Below are 27,187 nucleotides of genomic sequence, written 5' to 3'. Positions count from 1 at the left end.
CAACAGCACGTACATTAGTGGCTCCAACCCCCACTTCTCCTCCTCCACCTCCTCCTTTACTTCCGACTCCGAATTATCCGTGTGCAGCACCAGTCAGTCATCAGTCGGTAGCTGGAAGCAGTGTAGCACTGCAGTGGGGAAGCGGCAACAGGCCGTGCTGAAGCTGATCTGCCTAGGTGACAAACAGCACACCGCCGCAGAGCTGTGGCAGGGAATTAGAGGTCAGACTGAGCTGTGGCTCTCGCTACTCAACCTGGAACCAGGCATGGTTGTGTTTGATAATGGCCGTAACTTGGTGGCGGCTTTAGAGCTGGGCAACCTTAGACACATCCCATGCTTTGCGCACGCATTCAACCTTGTGGTTCAGCGGTTTCTAAAAACATACCCCAATTTGCCTGAGCTACTGGTGAAGGTGCGCCGCGTGTGTGCACATTTCCGCAAGTCACAACAGCTTCAGCCGGTCTGTCAACACTGCAGCAGGCTTGAAATTGCCAGCTCACCTGCTGTTGTGCGATGTGAGCACCCGCTGGAACTCCACGTTCCACATGTTGGCCAGGCTTTGTGAGCAGCAGAGGGCAGTTGTGGAATACCAGCTGCAACATGGTCGTCGCCTTTCCAGTCAGGTTCCGCTATTCACAAGCGAGGAGTGAGCATGGATGTCTGACCTCTGTGAGGTTTTATGCAACTTTGAGGAATCAACACAGATGGTGAGCGGCGATAACGCTATTATCAGCGTCACCATCCCACTTCTGTGTCTTCTCAAACGCTCGCAGCTCACAATTAAGGACGACGCTGTGCATGTGGAAGAGGTGGAAATGGGGGAAGACATTATACATGTTGATGATAGCCAGACCACTCTCAGTTCATCTTAGCGCAAAATTGGAGGCTGAAGAGGAGGAGGAGGAGCAGGAGACGGTTGCCTCTGCTACAGAGGTTAGTACCCATGGAAGCTTAATTCCATCTGTTCAGGGTGAGTGGGCAGAAGAGGAGGAAGAGGATGAGGAGATTGGGAGTGATCCTCCTGATGACGACTACGAAGTCTCGCCTGTTGGTACTCTGGCACACATGGCTGACTTTATGTTAGGCTGCCTTTCCCTCGACCCCTGCTTTATACGCATTTTAAAGAACACGGATTACTGGTTGTTCACCCTTCTCGACCCCCGCTACAAAGATAACTTCTCATCTCTCATTCCTCTGGTGCAGAGGACAAGCAAAATGGTGCAATACCAGAAGATCCTTGTTGGAAAATGTTCCATCTGACAACGCTGGCTGCAGAGTCCGTACTTCCTTGGCCACCGAGGACGGGAGACAAGGGGAACACACAGCAGTTCCAACAGAGGCAGGGTAACACTTTTCAAAGCCTGGGACAGTTTCATGACACCCCGCCAGCACCCTCACCCTGATGTGCAACCTACTGCCACAAGGAGAGAAACATTTTGGAAGATGGTGAAGGAATACATAGCAGACCGTGTCAGCGTCCTCAATGATCCCTCAGTGCCTTACAACTACTGGGTGTCCAAGTTAGACACGTGGCATGAACTTGCGCACTACGCTTTGGAGGTGCTGGCCTGCCCTGCCACCAGCGTTTTGTATGAGCGTGTATTTAGTGCTGCTGGTGGCATTATAACAGATAAGTGTATCCGCCTGTTAACTGCAAATGCTGACAGGTTGACTCATATAAAAATGAACAAGACCTGGATTGACCATGATTTCTCGACTCCACCAGATGAATTCTGATGAACATAATGGCACTTTAATGTAGTTAATAGACTGTATTCCCATGCACCCCTTCCACCATAAACAAGGGTATATGGTTGAATCTTCCTTTTCTCATCCTCCTCCTCCATCATATCAACATGCATTGCTTATTCGTCACATATAATGCCCTCGCATATATGGCCTTTGAATATAATTTTTTACAGGGTCTGCTCACCAGCAACCCCTCAAATCTAATTTTTTACAGGGTCCGCTCACCAGCAGGCCCTCACATCTAATTTTTTACAGGGTCTGCTCACCAGCAGGCCCTCACATATAATTTTTTAGAGGGTCCGCTCACCTACAGGCCCTCACATATAATTTTTTACAGGGTCCGCTCACCAGCAGGCCCTCACATATAATTTTTTACAGGGTCCGCTCACCAGCAGGCCCTCACATATAATTTTTTAGAGGGTCCGCTCACCTACAGGCCCTCACATATAATTTTTTACAGGGTCCGCTCACCTGCAGGCCCTCACATATAATTTTTTACAGGGTCCGCTCACCAGCAGGCCCTCACATATAATTTTTTACAGGGTCCGCTCACCAGCAGGCCCTCACATATAATTTTTTAGAGGGTCTGCTCACCAGCAGGCCCTCACATGTAATTTTTTAGAGGGTCCGCTCACCAGGAGGCCCTCACCTTCAATCTTTTACAGGTTACTCTCACCAGCAGGCCATCACATCAAATTTTTTACAGGGCCAGCTCACCTGCAGGCCTGCAAATCAAATTTTTTACAAGGTCAGCTCACCTGCAGGCCCAAACCTAAAATCTTTTATAGGGTCAGCTCACCTGCAGGCCCGCAACTCAAATCTTTTACAGGGTCCTCTCACCAGCAGGCCCTCACATATAATTTTTTAGAGGGTCCGCTCACCAGCAGGCCCTCACATCAAATTTTTTACAGGGTCTGCTCACCAGCAGGCCCTCACATCAAATTTTTTTACATGGTCCGCTCACCTGCAGGCCCGCAACTCAAATCTTTTACAGGGTCAGCTCACCTGCAGGACCGCAACTCAAATCTTTTACAGGGTCAGCTCACCTGCTGGACCGCAGCTCAATGTGAATGAGGCCCTCCTTTATGTGATATACAGGTTGTATTGGAGTGCCTCTTGCTTGTAATTTTTGGCAACATTTGCACTTTATATACAAGTAAATATCCAGGAAAGACTTTGGTTTTGTACGTAAAACCTTAATTAAATTCTGGGCATGGTGATAGAAACATAGAAACATAGAAACATCCAGGAGGAGGAGGACTAAAGTATTTGGTCCTCCTCCTATTTACACAATGAAATTATATACAGTGACAGTATAGACAGTGTATAAAACGGATGGAACAGCTGCCGGCCCTGGTCTGAGAGAGCAATCTTTACAAGCCACAGGAATGGGGGCGGCATGAAAGGAAGGGGTCGCAAAAAAATTATTGTGGGATGGAGCCCCATTCAAAAATTTTCTGTGGGTCCCAGTCATTTCTATCTACGCCACTGATGCAGCCCACAAAAGCAAGTTAGGTTTATTGATTCCAAAACCTTAATTATATTGTGGGCCTGGTGATCACTTTAAGGCCTTTTAAGCAGCATCAGCATGGTGATAAAAATGAGTGGCAAGGTGACATGGCGTGGAGATGGCAGCATGAGGAGGCCGTATAGTGGCACAATGAGTCTGGATAAAAGACTGAGGCCACAGATTGTTGAGAAATATGCAGGTGGAAACAAATCTGTAGAGCTGTATGACGGTCACCTGCAGATTAATGCAGCCATCAAAATCGAGTTGGGTTTTTCGGTTCCACCTCAACTCACCAGCAGGAACGCACCTAAAATCTTTTACTGGGTCAGCTCAGCTGCAGGCCCACAACTCAAATCTTACACTGGGTCAGCTCAGCTGCAGGCCCACAACTCAAATCTTACACTGGGTCAGATCACATGCAGGCCCGCGACTCAAATATTTTACAGGGTCAGCTCACATGCAGGCCCTTGCGTAGAATTTTTTAGAGGGTCAGCTCAGCTGCAGGCCCTCGCATATAATGTTTTACAGGGTCAGCTTACCCGCAGGCGCTCGCATTTAATGTTTTACAGGGTCAGCTCACCAGCAGGCCCACACGTAAAATCTTTTACAGGGTCAGCTCACCTGCAGGCCTGCAACTCATACTGTCTTGCTTTGAAGTAGTATCCGTAGCCGTTTATCAGGCTCCCTCTCCGAAATTGAACAATGAGTCGCGTTACCGGTGGTCACCATGTTAGGCGCATAAAATAACATCGAAAGTTGATAGGGAAGATATCCAAATGGATCATGGACGTCACGGGGACGTGCGATCAGGCAGAAGTTATCTAGAGTCAACAAAGCGGCAGCAGGGCCTCTCCTGTATAACGTTTCCTCATCCAAAATACCGCAGTGACATTACCTGTAATTTTTTATTACTCATTCCAATAACAGGGCATCTTAAGAGTCCTGTATTATTATTTATCGTCACTACCTCCACGAGTCGGGAGTGTGTGATTTGCGCGACACCCGCTTGCCTTCCTTGGATGTGTTAGCCGTTTCTCAGGCTCCCTCTCCGGAATCAAACACTGATTCCCAGTTACCCGCAGTTTATTATGGTTTTGAGCTGACAATTACATTGAAAGTTGATAGGCCTGACAATTGATTGTATCGTCGCCGTCACGGGGATGTGCCATCGGCCCCAGGTTAACTAGAATCACCAAAGCGGCAGCAGGCCACCGCCCATAATGTTTTAGATGGTCAGATCAGCAGGCCCTTGCTCCTAATGTTTTTGAGGGTCACCAGCACGCCATCAATCATAATTTTTAAAGGGTGTGTATGATGCCCTCCTTTATGTGTAACTAAGGGTGTATCTGAGTGCCTCTTCGTCATAATTTTTGGCAGCACTTGCACGTTATATACAAGTAAATATTCAGAAAAGAATGTCTTCTATTAATTTTTTCTCTAAAATGATTTTTTCCCCCTTGGTTTTGTGCATATTATTGTCATTCTGTAAAAGTGGCGTACTATTTGTACAAAAAAGTTCCCAGCAGCGACCAGCGAGTCCAAGATGCATCCATACATCCTCTCCATGCTGTTACAGAAGCATTTAGGTGGTGTTACCAACAATTTCTGACATTTTCTTATGAACCAGGCACCCTACCCTCTTCAGAGTAGGGGGTACCTGGTTTAATGCTCGGGTTTAATGCTCGAGCACTACGGTAATCTATCAACACTAATATTTGCCGTTCAGCAGGCATTTTGTGGCGTGTATTAGTGGACACAGAAAAAAAATTATTTGCCGTTCAGCAGTTCAGTTATATGTTCTAAATCTTTTGTGGCGTGCATAAGTGGAAAAAAATATATATATTTGCAGTTCAGCGGTGCAGTTATATATTCTAAAGCCTTTTGTGGCGTATATTAGTGGAAAAAGAAAAAATATATTTACCATTCAGCAGTGCAGTTATATGTTCTAAAGCCTTTTGTGGTGTGTATTAGTGGCAAAAGAAAAATATATTTGCCGTTCTGCGGTGCAGTTATATGTTTTATAGCCTTTTTTGGCGTGTATTAGCGGAAAAAGAAAAATATATTTGTCATTCAGCGGTGCAGTTATATGTTCTAAAGTCTTTTGTGGCGTGTATTAGTGGCAAAAGAAATATATATTTGCCGTTCAGCGGTGCAGTTATATGTTCTAAAGTCCTTTTTATAACGTGTAATGGTGGAAAAAATATATATATTTTTGCCGTTCAGCGGAGCAGTTATATGTTCAAAAGCCTTTTGTGGCGTGTATTAGTGGAAAAAGAAAAAATTTGTTTACCATTCTGCGGTGCAGTTATATGTTCTAAAGCCTTTTGTGGCATGTATTAGTGGCAAAAGAAAAATATATTTACTGTTCAGCGGTGCAGTTATATGTTCTAAAGCCCTTTTTGTCTTGCATTAGTGGCAAAATAAAAATATATTTGCCATCCAGCGGTGCAGTTATATGTTTTAAAGACATTTGTGGCGTGTATCAGTGGAAAAAGGAAAAATATATTTGCCGTTCAGCGGTACAATTATATGTTCTAAAGCATTTTGTGGCATGTATTAGTGGAAAAAATATATATATTTGCCGTTCAGCAGTGCAGTTGTATATTCTAAAGCCTTTTGTGGCGTGTAATAGTGGTAAAAGAAAAAATATATTTGCCGTTCAGTAGCGCAGTTATATGTTCTAAAGCCTTGTGTGTCATTTATTAGTGAAAAAATATATATATATTTTCCGTTCAGCGGAGCAGTTATATGTTCTAAAGCCTTTTGTGGCGTGTATTAGTGAAAACAGGAAAAAATATATTTGCCATTCAGCGGTGCAGTGATATGTTCTAAAGCCTTTTGTGGCATGTATTAGTGGAAAAAGAAAAAATATATTTGCCGAACAGGGTTGCATTTATATGTTCTAAAGTCTTTTGTGGCGTGTGTTAGTGGAAAAAGAAAAAATATATTTGCCGTTCAGCAGTGCATATATATGTTATAAAGCCTTTTGTGGTGTGTATTAGTGGCAAATGAAAAATATATTTGCCGTTCGGCTGTGCAGTTATATGTTCTAAAGCCTTTTGTGGTGTGTATTAGTGGCAAAAGAAAAATATATTTGCCGTTCAGCGGTGCTGTTATATGTTTTATAGCCTTTTGTGGCGTGTATTATTGGAAAAAGAAAAATATATTTGTCATTCAGCAGGGCAGTTATATGTTCTAAAGTCTTTAGTGGCGTGTATTAGTGGCAAAAGAAAAATATATTTGCCTTTCAGCAGTGCAGTTATATGTTTTATAGCCTTTTGTGGCGTGTATTAGTGGAAAAAGAAAAATATATATTTGCCATTCAGCGGTGCAGTTATATGTTCTAAAGCCTTTTGTGGCGCGTATTAGTTAAAAACGAAAAAATATATATTTGCCGTTTAGCGGTGCAGTTATACGTTCTAAATCCTTTTGTGGCGTGTATTAGTGGAAAAAAATATATTTGCCGTTCAGCAGTGCAGTTATATATTCTAAAGCCTTTTGTGGTGTGTATTAGTGGAAAAAGAAAAAATAGATTTGCTGTTCAGTAGTGCAGTAATATGTTCTAAAGCCTTTTTTGGCATGTATTAATTAAAATATATATATATATATTTGCCATTCAGCGGAGCAGTTATATGTTCTAAAGCCTTTTGTGGCATGTATTAGTGAAAAAATATATATATATTTGCCGTTCGGCTGTGCAGTTATATGTTCTAAAGCCTTTTGTGGTGTGTATTAGTGCCAAAAGAAAAATATATTTGCCATTCAGCGGTGCAGTTATATGTTTTATAGCCTTTTGTGGCGTGTATTATTGGAAAAAGAAAAATATATTTGTCATTCAGCAGGGCAGTTATATGTTCTAAAGTCTTTTGTGGTGTGTATTAGTGGCAAAAGAAAAATATATTTGCCTTTCAGCAGTGCAGTTATATGTTTTATAGCCTTTTGTGGCGTGTATTAGTGGAAAAAGAAAAATATATATTTGCCATTCAGCGGTGCAGTTATATGTTCTAAAGCCTTTTGTGGCGCGTATTAGTTGAAAACGAAAAAATATATATTTGCCGTTTAACGGTGCAGTTATACGTTCTAAATCCTTTTGTGGCGTGTATTAGTGGAAAAAAATATATTTGCCGTTCAGCAGTGCAGTTATATATTCTAAAGCCTTTTGTGGTGTGTATTAGTGGAAAAAGAAAAAATAGATTTGCTGTTCAGTAGTGCAGTAATATGTTCTAAAGCCTTTTTTGGCATGTATTAATTAAAATATATATATATATATTTGCCGTTCAGCGGAGCAGTTATATGTTCTAAAGCCTTTTGTGGCATGTATTAGTGAAAAAATATATATATATATTTGCCGTTCAGCGGAGCAGTTATATGATCTAAAGTCTTTTGTGGCATGTATTAGTGGAAAAAGAAAAAATATATTTGTCGATTAGCAGTGCAGTTATATATTCTAAAGCCTTCTGTGGCATGTATTAGTGGAAAAAGAAAAAATATATTTGCCGTTCAGCAGTGCAGATATATGTTATAAAGCCTTTTGTGGTGTGTATTAGTGGCAAATGAAAAATATATTTGCCGTTCAGCGGTGCAGTTATATATTCTAAAGCATTTTGTGCATTTATTAGTGGCAAAAGAAAAATATATTTGCCGTTCAGCAGTGGAGTTTTATGTTCTAAAGCCTTTTGTGGCGTGTATTAGTGGCAAAAGAAAAATATATTTGCCGTTCGGCTGTGCAGTTATATGTTCTAAAGCCTTTTGTGGTGTGTATTAGTGCCAAAAGAAAAATATATTTGCCATTCAGCGGTGCAGTTATATGTTCTAAAGCCTTTTGTGGCGCGTATTAGTTGAAAACGAAAAAATATATATTTGCCGTTTAACGGTGCAGTTATACGTTCTAAATCCTTTTGTGGCGTGTATTAGTGGAAAAAAATATATTTGCCGTTCAGCAGTGCAGTTATATATTCTAAAGCCTTTTGTGGTGTGTATTAGTGGAAAAAGAAAAAATAGATTTGCTGTTCAGTAGTGCAGTAATATGTTCTAAAGCCTTTTTTGGCATGTATTAATTAAAATATATATATATATATTTGCCGTTCAGCGGAGCAGTTATATGTTCTAAAGCCTTTTGTGGCATGTATTAGTGAAAAAATATATATATATTTGCCGTTCAGCGGAGCAGTTATATGATCTAAAGTCTTTTGTGGCATGTATTAGTGGAAAAAGAAAAAATATATTTGTCGATTAGCAGTGCAGTTATATATTCTAAAGCCTTCTGTGGCATGTATTAGTGGAAAAAGAAAAAATATATTTGCCGTTCAGCAGTGCAGATATATGTTATAAAGCCTTTTGTGGTGTGTATTAGTGGCAAATGAAAAATATATTTGCCGTTCAGCGGTGCAGTTATATATTCTAAAGCATTTTGTGCATTTATTAGTGGCAAAAGAAAAATATATTTGCCGTTCAGCAGTGGAGTTTTATGTTCTAAAGCCTTTTGTGGCGTGTATTAGTGGCAAAAGAAAAATATATTTGCCGTTCGGCTGTGCAGTTATATGTTCTAAAGCCTTTTGTGGTGTGTATTAGTGCCAAAAGAAAAATATATTTGCCATTCAGCGGTGCAGTTATATGTTTTATAGCCTTTTGTGGCGTGTATTATTGGAAAAAGAAAAATATATTTGTCATTCAGCAGGGCAGTTATATGTTCTAAAGTCTTTTGTGGTGTGTATTAGTGGCAAAAGAAAAATATATTTGCCTTTCAGCAGTGCAGTTATATGTTTTATAGCCTTTTGTGGCGTGTATTAGTGGAAAAAGAAAAATATATATTTGCCATTCAGCGGTGCAGTTATATGTTCTAAAGCCTTTTGTGGCGCGTATTAGTTGAAAACGAAAAAATATATATTTGCCGTTTAGCGGTGCAGTTATACGTTCTAAATCCTTTTGTGGCGTGTATTAGTGGAAAAAAATATATTTGCCGTTCAGCAGTGCAGTTATATATTCTAAAGCCTTTTGTGGTGTGTATTAGTGGAAAAAGAAAAAATAGATTTGCTGTTCAGTAGTGCAGTAATATGTTCTAAAGCCTTTTTTGGCATGTATTAATTAAAATATATATATATATATATTTGCCGTTCAGCGGAGCAGTTATATGTTCTAAAGCCTTTTGTGGCATGTATTAGTGAAAAAATATATATATATTTGCCGTTCAGCGGAGCAGTTATATGATCTAAAGTCTTTTGTGGCATGTATTAGTGGAAAAAGAAAAAATATATTTGTCGATTAGCAGTGCAGTTATATATTCTAAAGCCTTCTGTGGCATGTATTAGTGGAAAAAGAAAAAATATATTTGCCGTTCAGCAGTGCAGATATATGTTATAAAGCCTTTTGTGGTGTGTATTAGTGTCAAATGAAAAATATATTTGCCGTTCAGCGGTGCAGTTATATATTCTAAAGCATTTTGTGCATTTATTAGTGGCAAAAGAAAAATATATTTGCCGTTCAGCAGTGGAGTTTTATGTTCTAAAGCCTTTTGTGGCGTGTATTAGTGGCAAAAGAAAAATATATTTGCAGTTCGGCTGTGCAGTTATATGTTCTAAAGCCTTTTGTGGTGTGTATTAGTGCCAAAAGAAAAATATATTTGCCATTCAGCGGTGCAGTTATATGTTTTATAGCCTTTTGTGGCGTGTATTATTGGAAAAAGAAAAATATATTTGTCATTCAGCAGGGCAGTTATATGTTCTAAAGTCTTTTGTGGTGTGTATTAGTGGCAAAAGAAAAATATATTTGCCTTTCAGCAGTGCAGTTATATGTTCTAAAGCCCTTTTTGTCGTGCATTAGTGGCAAAAGTAAAATATATTTGCCGTCCAGCGGTGCAGTTATATGTTTTAAAGCCGTTTGTGACGTGTATTTGTGGGGAAAAAAAATTGTTTGCCGTTCTGCGGTGCAGTTATATGTTCTAAAGCCCTTTTGTGGCATGTAATAGTGGAAAAAATATACAGTACAGACCAAAAGTTTGGACACACCTTCTCATTCAAAGAGTTTTCTTTATTTTCATGACTATGAAAATTGTAGATTTACACTGAAGGCATCAAAACTATGAATTAACACATGTGGAATTATATACATAACAAACAAGTGTGAAACAACTGAAAATATGTCATATTCTAGGTTCTTCAAAGTAGCCACCTTTTGCTTTGATTACTGCTTTGCACACTCTTGGCATTCTCTTGATGAGCTTCAAGAGGTAGTCCCCTGAAATGGTTTTCACTTCACAGGTGTGCCCTGTCAGGTTTAATAAGTGGGATTTCTTGCCTTATAAATGTGGTTGGGACAATCAGTTGCGTTGAGGAGAAGTCAGGTGGATACACAGCTGATAGTCCTACTGAATAGACTGTTAGAATTTGTATTATGGCAAAAAAAAAAGGCAGCTAAGTAAAGAAAAACGAGTGGCCATCATTACTTTAGGAAATGAAGGTCAGTCAGTCAGCTGAAAAAGCTCATCAAGAGAATGCCAAGAGTGTGCAAAGCAGTAATCAAAGCAAAAGGTGGCTACTTTGAAGAACCTAGAATATTACATATTTTCAGTTGTTTCACACTTGTTTGTTATGTATATAATTCCACATGTGTTAATTCATAGTTTTGATGCCTTCATATTCATGAAAATAAAGAAAACTCTTTGAATGAGAAGGTGTGTCCAAAATTTTGGTCTGTACTGTATATATATTTTTGCAGTTCAGCGGTGCAGTTATATGTTCTAAAGCGTTTTGTGGCATGTATTAGTGGAAAAAATATATATATTTGCCGTTCAGCAGTGCAGTTGTATATTCTAAAGCCTTTTGTGGCGTGTAATAGTGGTAAAAGAAAAAATATATTTGCCGTTCAGTAGCGCAGTTGTTATATTCTAAAGCCTTTTTTGGCGTGTATTAGTAATAAAAATATATATATATTTGCCGTTCAGCGGAGCAGTTATATGTTCTAAAGCTTTTTGTGGCGTGTATTAGTGAAAACAGGAAAAAATATATTTGCCATTCAGCGGTGCAGTTATATGTTCTAAAGCCTTTTGTGGCATGTATTAGTGGAAAAAGAAAAAATATATTTGTCGTTTAGAAGTGCAGTTATATATTCTAAAGCCTTTTGTGGCATGTATTAGTGGGAAAAAGAAGAAATATATTTGCCGAACAGCGTTGCATTTATATGTTCTAACGTCCTTTGTGGCGTGTGTTAGTGGAAAAAGAAAAAATATATTTGCCCTTCAGCAGTGCAGATATGTTATAAAGCCTTTTGTGGCGTGTATTAGTAACAAATGAAAAATATATTTGCCGTTCAGCGGTGCAGTTATATATTCTAAAGCCTTTTGTGGCATGTATTAGTGGCAAAAGAAAAATATATTTGCCGTTCAGTGGTGCAGTTATATGTTCTAAAGCCCTTTTTTGTGTGTATTAGAGTACTTTCACACTAGCATTATTCTTTTCCGGTATTGAGTTCCGTCCTAGGGACTCAATACCGGAAAAAAACGCTTCAGTTTTATCCTTATGAATTCTGAATGGAGAGCAATACGTTAAGTATGCATCAGGATGTCTTCAGTTCAGTTACTCCGGAAATTCCGGAACACTTGCCAGAATGCTGGAACCGGCATTATTTTCTATTGAAATGCATTAATGCCGAATCGGCACCAAGCGTTCCGGCAAAACAGATTCGGTTTTCCGGTCTGCACAAGCGCAGACCTTTAAAAATATGAAAAAAATAAATACCGGATACATTTTTCCGGGTGACACCGGAGAGACAGATCTGGAATTTCAATGCATTTGTCAGACGGATCCGCATCCGGATCCGTCTACAAATGACATCCATTTGCATATGGATTTCCGGATCTGGATCTTTTTATTTATTTATTTGATCTTACAATATGTCAGACAGAGAAGTGCCAGGCTCTGAACAGGAGAATGACAGAGGCCGAAATGTTTTTGGCGCAGGCACAGGTCGCAGCAAAGTAAGGGGGTGTGGCAGTAGGGGTCACAGCGAGAGGCCTGAGCTCCCGGTGTCATCTTGCGGTCATGTCTTGACCAGCAACCCAGTGGTTCTTGACTGGTTGACTCGGTCATCCACTTAGAAACATAGAAACATAGAAACATAGAATGTGTCGGCAGATAAGAACCATTTGGCCCATCCAGTCTGCCCAATATACTAAATACTATGGATAGCCCTTGGCCCTATCTTATTTGAAGGATGGCCTTATGCCTATCCCATGCATGCTTAAACTCCTCCACTGTATTTGCAGCTACCACTTCTGCAGGAAGGCTATTCCATGCATCCACTACTCTCTCAGTAAAGTAATACTTCCTGATATTACTTTTAAACCTTTGCCCCTCTAATTTAAAACTGTGTCCTCTTGTAGCAGTTTTTCTTCTTTTAAATATTCTCTCCTCTTTTACCTTGTTGATTCCCTTTATGTATTTAAAAGTTTCTATCATATCCCCTCTGTCTCGTCTTTCTTCCAAGCTATACATGTTAAGGTCCTTTAATCTTTCCTGGTAAGTTTTATCCTGCAATCCATGTACCAGTTTAGTAGCTCTTCTCTGAACTCTCTCCAAAGTATCAATATCCTTCTGGAGATATGGTCTCCAGTACTGAGCACAATACTCCAAATGAGGTCTCACTAGTGCTCTGTAGAGCGGCATGAGCACCTCCCTCTTTCTACTGGTAATTCCTCTCCCTATACACCCAAGCATTCTGCTAGCATTTCCTGCTGCTCTATGACATTGTCTGCCTACCTTTAAGTCTTCTGAAATAATGACCCATAAATCCCTTTCCTCAGATACTGAGGTTAGGACTGTATCATTGATTTTATATTCTGCTCTTGGGTTTTTACGTCCCAGGTGCATTATCTTGCACTTATCAACATTAAATTTTAGTTGCCATATTTTTGACCATTCCTCTAGTTTTCCTAAGTCCTTTTCCATTTGGTGTATCCCTCCAGGAACATCAACCCTGTTACAAATCTTTGTGTCATCAGCAAAAAGACACACCTTACCATCGAGGCCTTCTGCAATTTCGCTGATAAAGATATTAAACAATATGGGTCCCAGAACAGATCCCTGAGGTACCCCACTGGTAACAAGACCTTGGTCTGAATATACTCCATTGACTACAACCCTCTGTTGCCTGTCCCTCAGCCACTGCCTAATCCATTCAACAATATGGGAGTCCAAGCCCAAAGACTGCACTTTATTGATAAGCTTTCTATGTGGGACAGTATCAAAAGCCTTACTAAAGTCTAGATAAGCGATGTCTACTGCACCTCCTCCATCTATTATTTTAGTCACCCAATCGAAAAAATCAATAAGATTAGTTTGACATGATCTCCCTGAAGTAAACCCATGCTGTTTTTCATCTTTCAATCCATGGGATTTTAGATGTTCCACAATCCTCTCCTTAAGTATGGTTTCCATAAATTTCCCCACTATTGATGTCAGGCTTACTGGCCTATAGTTGCCCGATTCCTCCCTACTACCTTTCTTGTGAATGGGCACAACATTTGCTAATTTCCAATCTTCTGGGACGACTCCTGTTGCCAGCGATTGGTTAAATAAATCTGTTAATGGTTTTGCTAGTTCAACGCTGAGCTCTTTTAATAGCTTTGGGTGTATCCCATCAGGCCCCTGTGACTTATTTGGATTAATTTTAGACAGCTGACTTAGAACCTCTTCCTCTGTAAAGACACATGCATCAAAAGATTCATTAGTCTTCTTTCCTAACTGAGGTCCTTCTCCTTCATTTTCCTTTGTAAAAACTGAACAGAAATATTCATTGAGGCAGTCAGCTAGTTCTTTATCTTCTTCTATATACCTTCCTTCTTTTGTTTTTAATTTGGTAATTCCTTGTTTTAGTTTCCTTTTTTCATTTATGTATCTGAAGAATGCCTTCTCGCCTTTTTTCCCTGACTGAGCTAATTTCTCTTCTGCCTGTGCTTTGGAAGCTCTTATAACTTGTTTGGCCTCTCTCTGCCTAATCTTATAAATTTGTCTGTCATCCTCATTTTGTTTTTTTTTATAATTCCTAAATGCTATCTTTTTGTTTTTAATGATTTTGGCCACTTCTGCTGAGTACCACAGTGGTCTCTTCCTTTTTTTGCTTTTACTGACAAGCCTAATGCAATTTTCTGTTGCCTTCAATAGTGCCACTTTTAAGTAGTCCCATTTCTCCTGGACTCCAATGAAACTGTTCCAGTCTGATAGGGACTTGTATACCTCTAATCTAATTTGAGAAAAGTCTGTTTTTCTAAAATCTAAAACTTTTGTTTTTGTGTGGTGTGACTCAGTCACAGTGACTTCAGACACCCCCAGTTAAGTGTGCAGTGACTCACAGTATAATTTTACTACCATAGCAGACTCCCTATGCATGTTACCTATGTAAGGCACAGTGTTCTACACCACTATAAAGGCTCTCTGCAGCCATTTTTTAACCCGATTCGCTGCAAATAAATTCGGACCGAACCAAATTTTTGCAAAAACTTTGACGAACCGGCTGAATAGAATTGTTGAAAAATTCGCTCATCTCTAGTCTTAATAAATGACCCTCTAAGTTTTAAGGCAATCATCCTTAAGTGGGTATTAGGTGGGTTGTCCCATGAAAAATATTCTACAGTTTTTAAACCAGCACCTAAATCTAAATAAATTTGTAATTGCATGTTATTCAAATTTTTGCATAGCCACTTAAATAAAATGTATTTGTATAGCGCCACCTGTTTGTTTTTTCTTATTTCTTTGACCTGCTCACTAAGATGGCCGCACATGCTCAGTTTCATCCTTCACCTGCCCCTTGAGCTGTGATAGGGAGAGCATGGACACGCCTCCTGAGCTGTGATAGGGAGAGCATGGACACACCCTCTTAGCTGCAGCAGAAAAGACTCTCCTCCTTACCTGTCTGCTTGATATAAATCTAGCAGAGCAATGAGTGTGGAGATCTCGGGATCCATGTGAGGTACAGGGCTGGTTCTAGCTTTGTTAGAAAGAGGTTGTCATGTCATGACTTCTTTTCATTTTTTACATTAGTCATAGGATAACGCCTTTAAGGCATTCACCATTTATGTAAATTATCATTGTAATCATACAGTAATCATACGCAGGGAAAGATGGTCACAGGTCAGTCTTACAGCAGAGAGAACGCCATAAAAATGAAACCCATAAAACCTTTTTTCCATCCTATTTAGATTTTTTTTTACAGCTTCCCTCTTAACTGTATGCAATATAAAATGGTGCCATTAAAAAGTACAACTTGTTCCACAAAAAACATGTGAATGGGAAAATAGAAACGTGATGGCTCTGAGAAGGCAAAGAGAAGAAACGAAAACACAAAAAAACAGGAAATCGCCATGTCCTCTAAAGGTTAAAGGCGATAAAAAAAAAATCAATGCTGCTGTCTTCCAAAAACAGCACAACACACGTCCACAGGTTGTGTGCGTACTGCAGTTCAGCCCCATTCACTTCAGCACAGCTCTGAAGCTGTTCTCAGAAGAAAGCAGCCATGTATTCAAATTTTGAACAATCCCTTTTAGAGATCTTAAACATAAGTACTGTATATTTCCCTTCTAATTCTGAAATGACTACATCCTGTAGTAGTAGTAGTAGAGGGGATGGAGTCATATTTCCTGAGTATATCTTATATAAAATAATTTCCGACTAAAATGGCTGACACTTTCCCACAACATAGTAAAATATTTCAATATTCTAAGCTGCAGTTTGTGATTGTTATTATCAATTTATGGTCTGAGGGCACATGAATTTTCCACTGTAGCAAAGTACGGGTGACTCATTCCTTTGTTTTAGCAACAGCCGCAGCACAAAGACCAGATAAAATATGCAGAAAGGAACGCAGGATAAAGACACGTGAATCACGCTGAATTATAGAAGAAGAAAAAAAAGCCGCTTGGTTTTATCTCACCGAAACTCTGCAAATCCACAGATGAATAAATGGAAGAAGACAATGCATTTTTTTTCTATAAAATTACACTTTCAATAATCTGAATTGAACCATTTATTAATACCTCTTTTGCTTTCTGCCATAACACCAGCTGTTTTAAGTCAGATATTTTTCTTAATGATCCTTGTCTTCTCTGGATGTGGCAAACGACCGAGATTACACATTATTACGATGGCAATTAATTTCATATCCTCAAAGAACCTCAGTCTCATATTACTTTTATATCTAACGCTTTGCTCTTTTAGTTGAATATTTATAATTAATTGTATTAAAACATTTTGACGCAGATTTATAGAAAAGAAAATGTTTCGCTGGAAGTTTTGCGGATGCAAAAATGCTACTGGATTTGAGCCAAATTTACATAAATTTAGATTGTCATTTATTAAGATCGGCGTTTTAGACGTCGGTCTTAATAACCCCTATATCTGGCGATAGACCCACCGAAGTTATGAAGAGGCGCAGGCCTCTACATAACTTCGGTGCATCCAGCGCTGATTCTAAATGTAACACAGCTTCCTTGCTGTCTTGCATTTAGACCATTTTCTACGCCTAAACCAGGCAAAGAAAATGATAAATGAGACGGCCTGAGGGCCAATTTTTAGAACTGGCGTGAGTGGGGAAAAGTCGCAGATTGCAAGGCAACTAACCAGAATGGACCACTGCAAAAGAAAACTGTGACGTAGAGAACTAAAGTCATATTGTGTTGATCCAGAGGAAGGCAACCCCCTCAAATCAATCTTAAAAGAAAAAAATCTTCTCGACTTAAAATATAGATATCAGAATAAATCCTTGGATCAACAACCTGTTTCCAATAATTTAGTAACCATAATTTCTAATATTATGTCATACAACAAATAACTATACCTAATAAGACTAGTTTCATATCTACAGTAAAGGTATCCAACACAATATTTTGGCAGAGGAACAACCTACCGGAGTTCAATGGATTTGGCCTAGCCGTATCCTACCATTCATTGCTGGAGCCCATTGTCTATAATGGGATCCGTTGGTTTCCAGACGGACAGAAATTGGTGAATGCACTGGTTTCTGTACGCCGAAACTGGAGCTCATGCTGGAAACCAGCCGAATACCCACTGGATCCAATTATAGTCAATGGGGTCCAGCGGTGCGCGGCCCTATTGTAATGACTCACCTTGCGGCTGGCACCTGACTGCCCTGACGTCCCTAGACGGGTTCCTCACCCGTACGCCGATCACGTGCCTATACCCTGGCTTACCCTAAGATGAGCCCTATGTAGTGAACGGGGCGGTGGGATCACTAGTCCGCACCACTGACACTAAGAGGAAAACACCAAGGAGAGGACAGACAATACAGAGAAACATATAATCCCAGGTGGGCGACAACAGCAGACCACAAAGGCTCAACAGGGATCCGGAGGGTAACATTCTGGAACAACAACCAGGGAACACAGCTACACAGCTCCAGTGGGTCAGTATAGAAGTCCAGGCAGGAAGCTCTATATCTGGCAACCAGAGAAGTGGGAGAGGGGAATATAAGGAGGTTGGGAGTGCTGGACAAGAAACAGCTGAGGAGAAGGAGCTACGGATCCCTGAGTGAGCCAAAAAGGGTTGCAAGGCAAACCCAGAAAGCTACCATTAAGATACAGCACTATCTTTCTACAGAGAGCGCGCAGCCACCCGCTGCGACTTCCTGACCCCGGGTATAACGGAGTCAGGCGTGGCTCTTGACACCCTCGTGACAGTACCCCCCTCTCTATGAGGGGCCTCCGGACACTCAGGACTAGGTCTCTCAGGATGAGAGGCATGAAAAGCCCGAACTAACCTGTCTGCGTTTACCTCAGACGCTGGAACCCACATTCTTTCCTCGGGACCGTAACCCAGATATTGAAGAGAGCGGCGGACCCGACGAGAATCAACAATTTTGGATATTTGAAACTCTAGATTACCATCCACAACAACAGGAGGGGGTGGCAGCGGTAACGGTTCTAGAGGTGGAACATATTTCTTGAGTAACGACTTATGGAAGACGTTATGGATTTTAAAAGTCTGAGGTAGCTCCAGGCGAAAAGCCACGGGTTTAATGATGGCTACTATTTTGTAAGGGCCAATGAACCTAGGACCCAGTTTCCAAGAGTGAACCTTTAATTTAATATTCCTAGTAGACAACCACACATAGTCATTCACTCCTAGGTCCGGACCTGGCGACCGTCTCTTATCAGCCATGCATTTATATTTACCTCCCATATTTTTCAAGTTAGCTTGCACCTTCTGCCATACAGATGAAAGAGATGACAAAAACCGTTCCTCTTCGGGAACCCCAGAAGACCCCCCCTTTTTGAAAGTACAGAATTGGGGATGAAAACCATATGCACCAAGAAATGGTGACTTACCAGTAGATTCCTGATTATTTATGGCAAACTCGGCTAACGGTAAATATGATGACCACACCTCTTGGTTTTCAGACACAAAACATCTTAGATATGTCTCAAGGTTTTGGTTGGTACGCTCAGTCTGTCCATTCGACTGAGGATGGAAAGCTGAGGAAAAGGACAAGTGTACCCCCAAACGGGAACAAAAAGCTTTCCAAAATTTAGAAATAAACTGGGTTCCCCGATCCGAAACAACATCGGAAGGGACCCCGTGAAGCTTCACGATTTCACTGATGAATACCTGAGCAAGAGTCTTAGCATTAGGTAGTGCGGGTAACGCAATGAAGTGTACCATTTTGCTAAACCTGTCCACTACTACCAAGATAACTGTTTTACCCGCAGACAAAGGTAAGTCAGTGATAAAATCCATTGACAGATGTGTCCATGGCCTATTGGGAATGACAAGTGGCAATAAAGACCCTGCAGGACGTGTATGAGAGACTTTAGCGCGCGCACAAGTAGAACAAGAAGACACAAAATCCATTACATCCTGACGCAACCTTGGCCACCAAAAACGACGAGACAATAGCTCCAAGGTTGCTTTACTACCCGGGTGCCCAGCAAGTGCCGAATTATGATGTTCCTTTAATAATTCGAGACGCAGGTTCAACGGTACAAACAATTTCTCTGAGGGGCAAGAGACCGGGGCGTCCCCCTGGGCCTCTAACACCTTCCCCTCCAGAACAGAGTGTACAGCAGAGACAACCACTCCTCTTTGTAGAATGGGTACCGGATCACTCACATTACCCCCTCCAGGGAAACAACGAGATAATGCATCTGCCTTGGTATTTTTTGCCCCAGGACGATAGGTAATAACAAAGTTAAACCTGGTAAGAAAATAGCGACCACCTAGCTTGTCTAGGGGTGAGACGTTTAGCAGATTCGAGGTACAGAAGGTTTTTGTGGTCCGTAATCACAGTGACGGGATGGATTGCCCCCTCTAAAAAGTGACGCCATTCTTCAAACGCTAGTTTAATAGCTAATAGTTCCCTATTGCCAATATCGTAGTTCTTTTCTGCTGCAGATAGTTTTTTAGAAAAGAAAGCACAAGGATGCCATTTGCCAGGAGACGGACCCTGAGACAGCTAAGCCCCCACTCCCACCTCTGATGCATCTACTTCAACAATAAAAGGCTGGGAGACATCAGGTTGGATTAGTACAGGTGCCGAGGTAAACCTCTCTTTTAGAGAGGAAAAAGCAATTTTAGCGGCGTCAGACCATTTAGAAAAATCAGTCCCCTTCCTAGTCATGTCAGTAAGGGGTTTTACAATCACCGAATAATTTTTAATGAATTTTCTATAGAAATTTGCAAAGCCCAAGAACCGTTGCAGTGCTTTGAGGTTCTCAGGAAGATCCCAATCTAAAATTGCCTGGACCTTCCTAGGATCCATACGGAAACCTGAAGCAAATAATAAATAACCTAGGAACTGTATTTCCTGAACGGCGAAGACACACTTTTCAATTTTAGCATATAATTTATTCGTCTGTAGGACCTGCAGTACCTGTCTGACATGCACCTCATGTGTTTTCAGATCAGACCAATAGATTAAAATATCATCTAGGTATATCACCACAAACCTGCCGATAAGATGACTAAAAATGTAATAAACAAAATGTTGGAAGACAGCAGGAGCATTGGTCAGACCGAAAGGCATGACTAGATTTTCATAATGCCCCTCAGGGGTGTTAAACACTGTCTTCCACTCATCCCCCTCCTTGATACGAATCAGATTGTAGGCCCCCCTAAGATCAAGTTTGGAGAACCACCTAGCACCCGCAATCTGATTAAACAGGTCAGGAATGGGAGGAAGAGGGTATTGGTCTCGGATGGTTATCCGGTTTAATTCGCGAAAATCTAGGCAAGGACGCAGGCCCCCATCTTTCTTTTTAACAAAGAAAAACCCTGCAGCCACGGGTGAAGAAGAGGGTCTGATGTGTCCCTTAGCCAAGCTCTCGGAGATATAATCTTTCATGGCTTGTCTCTCCAGACCCGAAAGATTATATAACCTGGTCTTGGGTAATTTTGCGCCGGGAATCAGGTTAACCGGGCAATCATAAGGACGGTGAGGTGGTAACTTCTGACAACCCTTTTCAGAAAAAACGTCCTCAAAGTCCGAAACAAATGTAGGTAGGGTAGCTATGGAGGCGACTAAGCAATTGCTATTTAAGCAATTTTCTCTGCAATGCTCACTCCACTGCAATATCTCCCTGGCCTGCCAATCCACCACTGGATTGTGCGCTACCAACCAGGGAAGACCCAACACCACCGGAGTGGGAAGCCCTTCCAGAACATAACATGAAAGCAACTCGTTATGGTGGTCCCCTACCCGAAGGTGTAAGTTATGGACAATGTGAGTGAGGTTTCTCTGAGACAGAGGAGCAGAATCAATAGCGAATATGGGAATAGGTCTCTGTAGCGTACAGAGAGACAAACCCATAGTGTGGGCAAAATGGGCATCTATCAAATTTACTACTGCTCCACTGTCTAGAAAAAAAGAAATAGTCTCCGTCTTAACGCCAAAAACAACAACCGCTGGCAACACAAATTGCGATGTTCGTATGGAGGAAACGTATACCCCCCGGCTGACATCCTCCACACAGCCTGGGGTTAGTAGTTTTCCGACGTTTTTTTGTTTTTGAGGAAGGAAGGACAGACATTAATAAAATGACCCCTCTCCCCACAGAAAAAACAAACCCCACGCCTACGGCGAGCCTCAGGAGGATGGACCTGACGAGTAGTTCCTCCTAGCTGCATAGGCTCGTCTAAGTCCGTACAGACTAACTGCTGCTTGGGAGGGGTTACCAATTGCTTCGGATTTTTCAATCTGTCCCTAAGACGTCTATCTATTCTGATAGAAAGGGACATAATCGCATCAAGGGAAAAGGGAGTCTCATACAGCGCAAGCGCATCCTTAAACCTTTCGGATAACCCAGAGCAGAACTGACTCCTGAGAGCCGGGTCGTTCCACTGGGTATCCGTAGCCCACCTACGGAACTCTGAGCAATACTCCTCTACTGGCCGCTCTCCCTGTAGGAGTCTCCGTAATTTTGATTCAGCCAGTGTGACTCGGTCAGGGTCGTCATATATGAGACCCAAGGCCCCAAAAAATTCATCCACTGACCGGAGAGCCTGGGAATCAGTGGGTAAAGAGAACGCCCAGGATTGCGGGTCCCCCTGCAGCAGGGAAATAACAACCCCCACCCGCTGTTCTTCATTACCAGAGGAGTAAGGGCGCAGCTTAAAATATAATTTACAGGCCTCACGGAACGTCACAAATTTGTCCCTTCCCCCAGAAAATCTGTCAGGAAGAGCAACCTTGGGTTCCTCAACAACCTGGTTACCTGTAGCAACCGCTGGGCTTGCGGTCTGATGCAATTGCTGCTGTTGCTGGAGGACCGACTCCTTCAATCCTGCCACCTCCAAAGACAGGCCTTGAAGTTGCTTTGACAAAGCAGCAATTGGATCCATACTGGATTCTAAGTAGGTAGAAAGAAAAAGTTTTTTTTTTTACCTACACAAAATAAGGGCCAGATATAATGTAATGACCGGCGTCACGCAAAGGGAGGGAAATGGGAAGGCCCTGTCCAAGGGAGAGGGAAAGGTGGTGACCCCTGACTCACCTTGCGGCTGGCACCTGACTGCCCTGACGTCCCTAGACGGGTTCCTCACCCGTACGCCGATCACGTGCCTATACCCTGGCTTTCCCTAAGATGAGCCCTATGTAGTGAACGGGGCGGTGGGATCACTAGTCCGCACCACTGACACTAAGAGGAAAACACCAAGGAGAGGACAGACAATACAGAGAAACATATAATCCCAGGTGGGCGACAACAGCAGACCACAAAGGCTCAACAGGGATCTGGAGGGTAACGTTCTGGAACAACAACCAGGGAACACAGCTACACAGCTTCAGTAGGTCAGTATAGAAGTCCAGGCAGGAAGCTCTATATCTGGCAACCAGAGAAGTGAGAGATGGGAATATAAGGAGGTTGGGATTGCTGGACAAGAAACAGCTGAGGAGGAGAAGCTACGGATCCCTGAGTGAGCCAAAAAGGGTTGCAAGGCAAACCCAGAAAGCTACCATTACGAAACAGCACTGTCTTTCTACATAGAGCGCGCAGCCACCTGCTGCGACTTCCTGACCCCGGGTATAACGGAGTCAGGCGTGGCTCTTGACACCCTCGTGACACCTATCCTGCTATCTGGATCATTGAACTCCAGTTCCTCTGCTGGAACAGCCTGCTGGATACCTTTACCGAAGATGTGAACCTAGTTTAACTATGGCTTAATATGTCAAAGGTCAATACAGGGATCTCTCCTGTGGACTATTTATACCCAGGACTGGGACATCCAATACGTCTAGAGCAGGGATGGCCAACCTGAGGTTCTCCAGCTGTTGCAAAACTACAACACCCATCATGCCCGGACAGTCTACAGCTATCAGCCTACAGAAGGACATGGTGGGAGTTGTAGTTTGAGCCGCAGGTTGGCCATGCCTGGTCTAGAGGAAAGAACGTTTCTACACCATCATAGAAAGGTAAGATCAGTGACACTATGGCGCTCTGCCAGAGGAGGTTTTGATGGTGATCAAATTTATTCATACCCGAGTAGGATCGGTCAAGAGATTCGTTAGAATAGGACCCACAATGAATTTCAAGAATTTGCTCGTCTCTAGTTGTTAATTCAAGGATTTACTCAGATTTGGAGGCTGGTGGAATTTTTTCCCCCCTAAGGCCTCATGCACACGACTGTTCCGTTTTTTTGCGGTCCACAAATTGCAAAACACAGAAGCCGCCCATGTGCCTTCCGCATTGTGTGGAACGGAACAGGCGGCCTATTGTAGAAATGTCTATTCTTGTCCGCAAAATGGACTCTGGAGCAATTTTGCATGGACGTATGCTTATTCAAGTAACACCAATGGGTTCTTGTTGTCATCTTGGCCGCCATCCGACTGCTTTACTAATATATAGCCAATTTTATGCATTGTGTGGAAGCCTCTTTAAAGTATTTCAACCTGATGCCTTTGGTTGCCATTCCTTACAGCACGCCCCATGCTGTTCAGTCAATACTTTTGCCTAAAGGTCAAAATGCTGCAAATTATTACATGAAATATGATAAAAACCGTAAGCCCATAATTAAGTATGAGTAATAAATAATTTATCCTTTAGGAGTAAATGATACATACCATCATGTAATGCAGCCTTTGGCTCATACCTTTAGTGAAGTCATAGAAGCATGTACATTTTAAGGAAAATTAATTAGAAAGATAACCGGGGATGGATTAGGTGCCCTTTTCTGGCATAACATGAATGAAATCTGAATAACTGGATTAGCTGATTCGATCTGTAATGAGATGTTACTCATTTGGTATGAGAGAGCTTTTGCTTAGTTGCCCTGTGCTTAATTATTGTAGGGCGGTTGTCTGTACATTCATTGTGAAGAAATTCACCGCACAAAACTGTATTTCAATTTTTAATACAGCTTAAGTAATTGGAAGGATTATGTGCATGCAGGCGCCTGGCTAGCGGAGATAAATGTTTAGACCGTATAAGAAAATAGTTCTGTCGTATGACATTGTTCGGCTTGATACGTGTCTTTTTGCACCTAAAATGACTTCCTAATGTTTAAAGACTACGGACACCTTTAAATCAAATTTTCTTTTACTGAATTGCATGTACTATGGGACTAAAATATCTTTTTTTTTTTTTTGATTTTTATTAAAAGCTTGGTTTCTGTGGCTTGCATGTATTACAATACAATGCAAACTGCTTTATGCCATTCAGTGCCAGATCCATCAAATGAGTTCTAGGACTGCCCAGTCTTCCGGCCCCTCTTTCCTTTCCTGAATGCTAATCTAAGCTGATATATGATCAAGTCAAAATAGATCAAAGAAATCTCGTCTGACGGCTTTAGCACAGGATGGCATCGAGCAGCTTGCCAAGTATTGTAATATAAGCAAGCGGCAGAAGCCAAACAGTGCAATTTTTATTTATAATAACCCAAAACCTCATAATACATGCAATTACATTTTTAACAAATTCATCGAACAGTCTCCCTGTCAGGTTGGTCCCAATTACCTATGCTACAGAGCTGTCGTTGTCATACCTACAAAATGGTAAGTATGGGTGTCCAGTACTGATGAGCGAATCGAAGTCCACAGAGTGGACTTTGATCCGAATTTCAGGATAACTTTGATTTCCTGCGAAGCCGAATTTCCTCTTGCTTTGTGGTTGCAAATCGATTTAACCTGAAATAGTGTAAAAAAAACAAAAAAATAGTACCTGATCCATTTGCTCGTGGCGGGCCGGCTGCCACCATGTTGCTTGAAGATCTCATCCGAAATCCCATGCTAGCTGGCGTGATGATGTCATTTCAGGCCAAGAGAGATTTCTCGCCAGACGTTCAGGCAAGATGGCGGCGGCCGGCTCGTTGCAAGCAAATGGATCAGGTTAGCATTTTTTAAAAGTTTACACTCTGTTATTAATATCATGTGCGGAAATCATGTATGAATGCGGCATCTGAGGCGTAGAATAACGGGGAGCACAATCGCCGCTCCCTGTCTTTGCACCCATTACAAAAGAATCCGCTTTGTGACGAATTACTTCGTCACGATATGTGTTTTAGTAGCATTTTCATATACATTTCATGTTGTATAAGCATTTTTCGAGATGTTATTGAAGCTATGTTGAGAAGTCTATGGAGAAAAATGCCACTAACCCCAAAAACCTACATATAACAACAGTGGGCAGATATATTAAAGCCACTTTGCATGGAAAGTGTGGCGCACACTTGCAACACCAAATATATGAAGTATATGCGCCATAATGTTTCATTTACGACATTCTAGACATAAGGTGGGAGACTTATCAATGTAGTGGCTGTCATGGCCCATGAACAGGTAGGAACAAGAGTTAGGGACCACTCATGAGACAGCCTTGACGCGGTGAGTGGCTTACTATGCTTTGGCCAAAATATAAACCAATGTCTCATCCAGCATGGAGGGCAGAGTGCTGGATGTAGTGTGCGATCACATTTGCATTTTCCGTTTGTATATGTATTTCGCCATAGTGATGTGCACCTGCAGCAGGTTGTGCTGACCCAACCCCTTATTTTTTTCTTGGGAGACTTATCAAACCTGTATAGGAAAGCTGGCATAGTTGCCCATAGCAACCAATCAGATTCCATCTTTCTTTCTCCAAAGGAGCTCTGAAAATTGAAAGGTGGAATCTGATTGGTTGCTGTGGGAAACTAAGTAAGTTTTCCTTTACACCAGTTTTAATAAATATCCCCCAAGGTGTTTTAGACTACTTTTGAGCCAACTTTTTGCCTAGTCTAATTTTGCACCTTGTTTTGTTGCAGTCTTAGACAGTTTTAGGTGCATGTTTTAGACAAAAACTATACCAGCTTCAAGGTGGTATAAAAAGTGGTGGAAGAATCAGATTATATATAGCCCTATGGTCTATTGTGTCGTCTTTTCCCTTCATCACAGATTTAGGGTTCGTTTACATGTCCGTAAGTGTTTTGCGGTCCACAAACTGCAGATCTGCAAAACATGGATACTGGCCGTGTGCGTTCCATATTTTGCGGACCGCACATGGAGGCCCTATGATAGAAATGCCTATTCTTGTTTGCCGACAAGAATCGGACGTGCTCTATCTTTTTTGCAAGGCCGCGGAATGGAACTACGGATGCGGACAGCACACGGTGTGCTGTCCACATCTTTTGCGGCTCCATTGAAATGAAAGGGTCTGCACTTGTTCTGCAAAATTCTGGAATGTATGCAGACCCAAAACCATAGACATGTGAATGGGCCCTTAGACACATTTAACAATCCAGATAATACATTTGGCGAAAACTAAAAGTGGCGTAGGCACAAAAATCTGGCACAAATCTTAATATATCTGTCACAGTGTTTTAGCTCATGTATAATGCATGTCACCACTCAAAAATGTTTCGTAAAACCAGATCAGTTCCACGTCTCACCCTCATGAAAAATTTCCTCTTCAATCTACTGTACATGTCTACCATGTCTGACAAATTGTAAATCTGGGCTCTCTGTTGTGCCTATGGAAGGCGGCAGTGATCTTTGTCTAAACAGGAGAACAAGCTCTGCAATGGACCAGTGGTTAGACTGAAGAGTCATTTGGTTATATACCCATGAGGTTGAAAATGTTTGGATGCTAGTGGGCCAGAAGGAAAATTTTTTTTGTTAATTGGCCCAGGATTTTTTGATCCCCCTCGGGCATCATGGTCTGGTGTTACCTCGGTACCCCTTATAACTGCCACTCTGCCCTAAAAGCGTTATTTTCATCTTCACCATTTATGGAGCAGGTTGTAATACTCATTCTTTACAGTCGCCAAGGGTGGTGAATGGGCTGTGTTATTCTGTTTCTCTAAGTTCTAAAGAAGTGAATGTGGCAGCCAGGGGAACAACATAGTACAGTCTGTTCCCGTGACTGTGTCTATCCATAGACACCTCTGGCCAACTGTTTATCCACCATTGAACCCATTTGAAAAAATATATAAAAAATGAAAAGGAAAATGAGAAAATGAAAGG

Source organism: Bufo bufo, chromosome 4 (assembly GCF_905171765.1).
Source record: "Bufo bufo chromosome 4, aBufBuf1.1, whole genome shotgun sequence".
Lineage (NCBI taxonomy): Eukaryota > Metazoa > Chordata > Amphibia > Anura > Bufonidae > Bufo > Bufo bufo.
Note: the sequence above shows the minus strand (reverse complement) of the source record.